At 44.7% G+C, this 7,362-nt stretch overlaps 1 pseudogene; it reads right to left on the bottom strand.

Moving 5' to 3' along the window:
• Window positions 1–504: 504 nt before the first annotated feature.
• On the bottom strand, window positions 505–7,362 carry LOC110535082 (annotated as a pseudogene).

Below are 7,362 nucleotides of genomic sequence, written 5' to 3'. Positions count from 1 at the left end.
GCATACCGCTTCTTAGGGTACTGGAGGCCCGAACCTCAGAGAGTACAGTATCTCGACTGTCTCGGTCTGTTCTCGTCTACAATGAACAAAAATATAAATGCAATTTCAACGATTTTACTGAGTTACAGTTCATAGATGGAAATCAGTCAATTGAAATGAACTCATTAGGCCCTAATCTATGGTTTCACATGACTGGGCAGGGGCACAGCCATGGGTGGGCCTGGGAGGGCATGGGCCCACTCACTGGGGAGCCAGGCCCAGCCAATCAGAATAAGTTTTTCCCCACAAAATGGCTTTATTACAGACATAAATACTGAGTTTCATCAGCTGTTGGGTCTCAGATACTGCAATTGAAGAAGCCAGACGTGGAGGTCCTGGGCTGGCGTGGTTACACTTGGTCTGCAGTTGTGAGGCCACCACAAATTAGAAATGCTGACTAACAGGGATGTTAGCGTTTCACAAAATAAGCTTTTTGTGCATATGGAAAATTTCAGACATATTTTATTTCAGCTCATGAAACATGGGACAAACACTTTACATGTTGTGTTTATATTTTTGTTTAGTAAAAAATATAATTTGCACCACAGTGGTAGGTATACACAAGGGTTTCAGTCAGCAAAAATACTTATCTGGAATTATCAGTTAACTATTTAAACTCCCACTCTTGGCTTGCAGCGGTGAGTCTACAATAAATAAAAGGAGTCTAAAATAGAAAGTCCAAAAATCGTTTATTCATGGTTCCAATGACATATTCAGTGACCTCTCCTCCCCAATGGCACCCTCCATCACTTGGCCATATCGATGAGACTCTGTAGGGACGTAGGGACCCAGGTCTTCTCTTCCGATGTAGATGATGATGTGTCCGAAGGTGTACAGCTGTTTGGCAACCAGCGGCATGAAGACAATGTTGTTCTCCTCAGCCTTGGTCTGGATAAGGTCGTTGGTGGACAGGCTGGCACCGATGCCACACTGTGCCACGCTTGCAGCATCCCGACGCTCTTGCTAAGCCTCGTACTGGAAGTCCTTACGATGCTCTGTGTGTGTGAGATACGCTATGTTCTCACGTGTACCGGGCTGCATGTACCCCCCCACCTACAGAAGGAGAATGAGAAGGGTGAGTATCATACTGTAGACCCCTGGAAGAGTAGTAGATGCTTTTGCAGCAGCTAATGGGGATCCTAATAAATACTAACCTATACAAAGGTCAGTTCTCAGTTCATGTTGTCTGGTGCTGTGTGTGTGTGTGTGTGTGTTTGTAATACTAACCTAGGCTAGAGGAGACAGTGCGGTTCATGATGTCCAGAGCTTCATTGTCTCAGGATGGTAATTTGGTGGTTGAAGATATCCCTCTAGTGGTGTGGGGGCTGTGCTTTGGCAATTGGGTGGGGTTATATCCTGCCTGTTTGGCCCTGTCCGGGGGTATCGTCGGACGGGGCCACAGTGTCTCCTGACCCCTCCAGCCTCCAGTATTTATGCTGTAGTAGTTTGTGTCGGGGGGCTAGGGTCAGTCTGTTATATCTGGAGTATTTCTCCTGTCTTATCCGGTGTCCTGTGTGAATTTAAGTATGCTCTCTCTAATTCTCTCTTTCTTCCTCTTGGAGGACCTGAGCCTTAGGACCATGCCTCGGGACTACCTGGCCTGATGACTCCTTGCTGTCCCCAGTCCACCTGGCCGTGCTGCTGCTCCAGTTTCAACTGTTCTGCCTGCGGCCATAGAACCCTGACCTGTTCACAGGACATGCTACCTGTCCCAGACCTGCTGTTTTCAACTCTCTAGAGACAGCAGGAGCGGTAGAGCTACTCTGAATGATCGGCTATGAAAAGTCAACTGACATTTACTCCTGAGGTGCTGACTTGCTGCACCCTCGACAACCACTGTGATTATTATTATTTGAACCTGCTGGTCATCTATGAACATTTGAACATCTTGGCCATGTTCTGTTATAATCTCCACCCGGCACAGCCAGAAGAGGACTGGCCACCCCTCATAGCCTGGTTCCTCTCTGGGTTTCTTCCTAGGTTCTGGCCTTTCTAGGGTGTTTTTCCTAGCCACCGTGCTTCTACACTTGCATTGCTTGCTGTTTTAGGCTGGGTTTCTGTACAGCACTTTGTGACATCAGCTGATGTAAGAAGGGCTTTATAAATTAATTTATAAATTCATTCATTGGTTGAACAAACTTTTCCTTTGAGTGGATGAGCCAGAACAGCATCACTGAACATGGACTTCCAGCCCAGGTACCACCTAGTAATCTCCTCATAGTTAGGACTGTTACTGAGCCACGAACACAGCACCTACAAAAAACAGTTATCTGCATTTACCCTACTATTTTAGGTCTAAGCAACAGCAACGGTAATCATAAATGAGTAAGTCAATGTGCTTTCTCACACACATACACTACTGGTCAAAAGTTTTAAAAAACTCATTCAAGTGTTTTTCTTTATTTGTACTATTTTCTACATTGTAGAATACTATGAAATAACACATATGGAATCATGTAGTAACCAAAAGTGTATAACAAATCAACATTTTATATTTGAGATTCTTCAAATAGCCACCCTTTTCCTTGATGACAGCTTTGTACACTCTTGGCATTCTCTCAACCAGCTTCACCTGTAATGCTTTTCTAACAGTCTTGAAGGAGTTCCCACATATGCTGAGCACTTGTTGGCTCCTTTTCCTTCACTCTGCGGGCCGACTCATCCCAAAGCATCTCAATTTGGTTGAGGTTGGGTGATTGTGGAGGCCAGGTCATTTGATGCAGCACTCCATCACTCTGCTTCTTGGTAAATTGCCCTTACACAGCCTGGAGGTGGGTCATTGTCCTGTTGAAAAACAAATGAAAGTCCCACTAAGCCCAAACCAGATGGGATGGCGTATCACTGCAGAATGATGTGGTAGCCATGCTGGTTAAGTCTGCCTTGAATTCCAAATAAATCCCAGTGTCACCATCAAAGCACCCCCACACCATAACACCACCTTCTCCATGCTTTACGGTGGGAAATACACACATGCAGAGATCATCCGTTCACCCACACCGCATCTCACTCCAGACCAAAGGACACATTCACACTGGTCTAATGTCCATTGCTCGTGTTTCTTGGTCAAAGCAAGTCTCTTCTTATTGGTGTCCTTGAGTAGTGGTTTCTTTGCAGCAATTTGACCATGAAGGCCTGATTCCTCTGAACAGTTGATGTGTCTTTTACTTGAAACTCTGAAGCATTTATTTGGGCTGCAATTTCTGAGGTTGGTAACTCTAATGAACTTATCCTCTGCAGCAGAGGTCATTCTGGGTTTTCCTTTCCTGTGGTGGTCCTCATGACAGTCAGTTTCATCATAGCACTTGATGTTTTTTGCGACTGCACTTGAAGAAACTTTCAAAGTTCTTAAAATGTTCTGTAACTTCATGTCTTAAAGTAATGATGGACTGTCGTTTCTCTTCGCTTATTTGAGCTGTTCTTGCCATAATATGGACTTGGTCTTTTACCAAATAGGGCTCTCTTCTGTATACCCCCCCATCTTATCACAACACAACTGAATGGCTCAAATGCATCAAGAAGGAAAGAAATTCCACAAATTAAGGCACACCTGTTAATTGAAATGCATTCCAGGTGACTACCTCATGAAGCTGGTTGAGAGAATTCCAAGAGTGTGCAAAGCTGTCAAGGCAAAAGGTGAAAATTTGAAATATATTTTGATTTGTTTCACACTTATTTGGTTACTACATGATTCCATATGTGTTATTTCATAGTTTTGATGTTTTCACTATTATTCTACAATGTAGAAAATAGTAAAAATAAGGAAAAACCCTTGAATGAGTAGGTGTTCTAAAACTTTTGACCTGTATTGTACATACCTGTAGCCACTTGGGGAAGTAGTGTTTGTCCAGCAGTGTTACGAGGCATGAGGGAGACAGCATGCCCTCCCAGTCTAACATCCAATTGAACGTCTTCATCTGCTGCTGGTGTGGATTTATTAACAGGTCCCCCAGACACAGAGCTATAAGAGGGGAGGCAGAGCATGAAGTATGAACTACTGTTCTACTAAGTAATATCTGTCTGCTTCCTTTTCACTTTATATAGTGCACTACTTATGACCAGAGCTGGTCAAAACCAGTGCACTTGCATTTTAATGTGGGTGTGTGTGATAATGTACAGTGCGGCAAAAAAGTATTTAGTCAGCCACCAATTGTGCAAGTTCTCCCACTTAAAAAGGTGAGAGAGGCCTGTAATTTTCATCATAGGTACACTTCAACTATGACAGACAAAATGAGAAAAAAAATCCAGAAAATCATTGTAGGATTTTTAATGAATTTATTTGCAAATTATGGTGGAAAATAAGTATTCGGTCACCTACAAACAAGCAAGATTTCTGGCTCTCACAGACCTGTAACTTGTTCTTTAAGAGGCTCCTCTGTCCTCCACTCATTACCTGTATTAATGGCACCTGTTTGAACTTGTTATCAGTATAAAAGACACCTGTCCACAACCTCAAACAGTCACACTTCAAACTCCACTATGGCCAAGACCAAAGAGCTGTCAAAGGACACCAGAAACAAAATTGTAGAACTGCACCAGGCTGGAAAGACTGCATCTGCAATAGGTAAGCAGCTTGGTTTGAAGAAATCAACTGTGGGAGCAATTATTAGGAAATGGAAGACATACAAGACCACTGATAATCTCCCTCGATCTGGGGCTCCACGCAAGATCTCACCCCCGTGGGGTCAAAATGATCACAAGAACGGTGAGCAAAAATCCCAGAACCACACGGGGGGACCTAGTGAATGACCTGCAGAGAGCTGGGATCAAAGTAACAAAGCCTACCATCAGTAACACACTACGCATCCAGGGACTCAAATCCTGCAGTGCCAGACGTGTCCCCCTGCTTGAGCCAGTACATGTCCAGGCCCGTCTGAAGTTTGCTAGAGAGCATTTGGATGATCCAGAAGAAGATTGGGAGAATGTCATATGGTCAGATGAAACCAAAATATAACTTTTTGGTAAAAACTCAACTCGTCGTGTTTGGAGGACAAAGAATGCTGAGTTGCATCCAAAGAACACCATACCTACTGTGAAGCATGGGGGTGAGAACATCATGCTTTGGGGCTGTTTTTCTGCAAAGGGACCAGGACGACTGATCCGTGTAAAGGAAAGAATGAATGGGGCCATGTATCGTGAGATTGAGTGAAAACCTCCTTCCATCAGCAAGGGCATTGAAGATGAAATGTGGCTGGGTCTTTCAGCATGACAATGATCCCAAACACACCGCCTGGGCAACGAAGGAGTGGCTTCGTAAGAAGCATTTCAAGATCCTGGAGTAGCCTAGCCAGTCTCCAGATCTCAACCCCATAGAAAATCTTTGGAGGGAGTTGAAACTCTGTGTTGCCCAGCAACAGCCCCAAAACATCACTGCTCTAGAGGAGATCTGCATGGAGGAATGGGCCAAAATACCAGCAACAGTGTGTGAAAACCTTGTGAAGACTTACAGAAAACGTTTGACCTCTGTCATTGCCAACAAAAGGTATATAACAAAGTATTGAGAAACTTTTGTTATTGACCAAATACTTATTTTCCACCATAATTTGCTAATAAATTCATAAAAAATCCTACAATGTGGTTTTCTGAATTTTTTTCCCTCATTTTGTCTGTCATAGTTGAAGTGTACCTATGATGAAAATTACAGGCCTCTCATCTTTTTAAGTGGGAAAAATTGCTGGTGGCTTTGGTGGCTGACTAAATACATTGGTGGCTGACTAAATACTTTTTTGCCCCACTGTATATATTTGTTGTATTTACAGTGTGCGTTTGTAAAAGAGACCTAGGTCTCAATATCTTCCCTGTTAAAATAAAAGGTTAAATAAAATAAAAAATACAGGGAAGATGGTGCCATTTACCTTTCTGAGGCAATCAGGGCAGTGTCATTCAGCTGGCTCTAGGGGACAAGGTTAGTGTGTGTACCTAGTTTAGGGATGATGTTTTTGACCATGAAGGCCTCCCAGGCACCAGGCGTGAACACATCTCTCCATGGTTGGAGGATGAGGCGGGCAGAGCCGTCACTTGGGTGCCAGCGCTGCAGTGCATTGGCCAGTTTACTGCGGATTGACGGGTACAGAGGCTCCAGCCGTGATTGGAGCAGAGGCAGCCAAGTGTGGATGGGCACACTGTCCGTCAGGGGGTTCCAGCTACCCACCTATCATAGAGAAGGTGTAGGGTTAGTGGAGATCGAAACCGTGTGTTCATGATGTTTAGGGTTCTGGATAGAAAAGAGCAGACACTCTGAGCTACCCTACCAAGACCAAGCTACTCCTACTTTAAGGTTCTCAAAAGTTTAGCCAAGGCAGCTTGGCACCATGTCATGAGTCTTCATATTTGTATCACTGATATAGTGCTGATGTTTGTCTGTGGGATTGTACCTCTCTCTGGAGCCTGGGGAAGATGAGTTGTTCCAGGAGGTGGTTTAGTATCCAGAGGGGCCCAGACCTCCACACAGTCCACCATACGAGGCTGCCACCCCGATACACATACTCGCAGCACCGGGATCCACACCTCCCACAGCAGCCTGTAAAAAAAACACACACACACACACACACACACACACACACACACACACACACACACACACACACACACACACACACACACACACACACACACACACACACACACACACACACACACACACACACACACACACACACACACACACACACACACACACACACACACACACACACACACACACACAGATATTTTTGCCACTTGCCTGCTGGGGACACACAAACACCTCTTAGGTGTGACATGGTATTGACTTACCTGTGGTAGGGGTCCATGTGTGCTTCAGGGGCGTTGGCGTGGTGTAGCTGACCTGACTCCAGGATGGCTCGCCACTGACCCACCTCCTCCAGACCATATGAACTATCCTACAGACAAACAGCAGGAGTCAGTGTAGGAAACTAGGAGTACATGTGAGTGTTTCTAGCACTTGGTGGTGCCTCCACAACTGAAGGTGGAGCAAGCAAGGGAGTGTGTGTGTACCTTGAGAGGGTCCCATGTGTATAGTTTCTCTCTGATAAGTGGATGTACTACAGCCGCAGCCAGATAACCCAAACCTAGAGTCTAATACTCCTCACAGAACTCACTCTGTAGGGTCGCAAAGATACCAGCACACTCCTAGAGCGAAAGAGAGAGAGAAAAGGGTATACAAGGTTCAATACTGTGACCACTGTTATTCTCCATCTTCAACAATGACCTGCCCTGAGAGAGCACAAATACTCGGTTAGCCAATGTGCGGAAGCACTGGTTGGTCGGCCCAATTGAGGTAGTATGTACATGAATGTATAGTTAAAGTGACAATGCATATATGAT

Source organism: Oncorhynchus mykiss, chromosome 11 (assembly GCF_013265735.2).
Source record: "Oncorhynchus mykiss isolate Arlee chromosome 11, USDA_OmykA_1.1, whole genome shotgun sequence".
NCBI lineage: Eukaryota > Metazoa > Chordata > Actinopteri > Salmoniformes > Salmonidae > Oncorhynchus > Oncorhynchus mykiss.
This window is presented reverse-complemented; position numbering and strand designations above follow the sequence as displayed.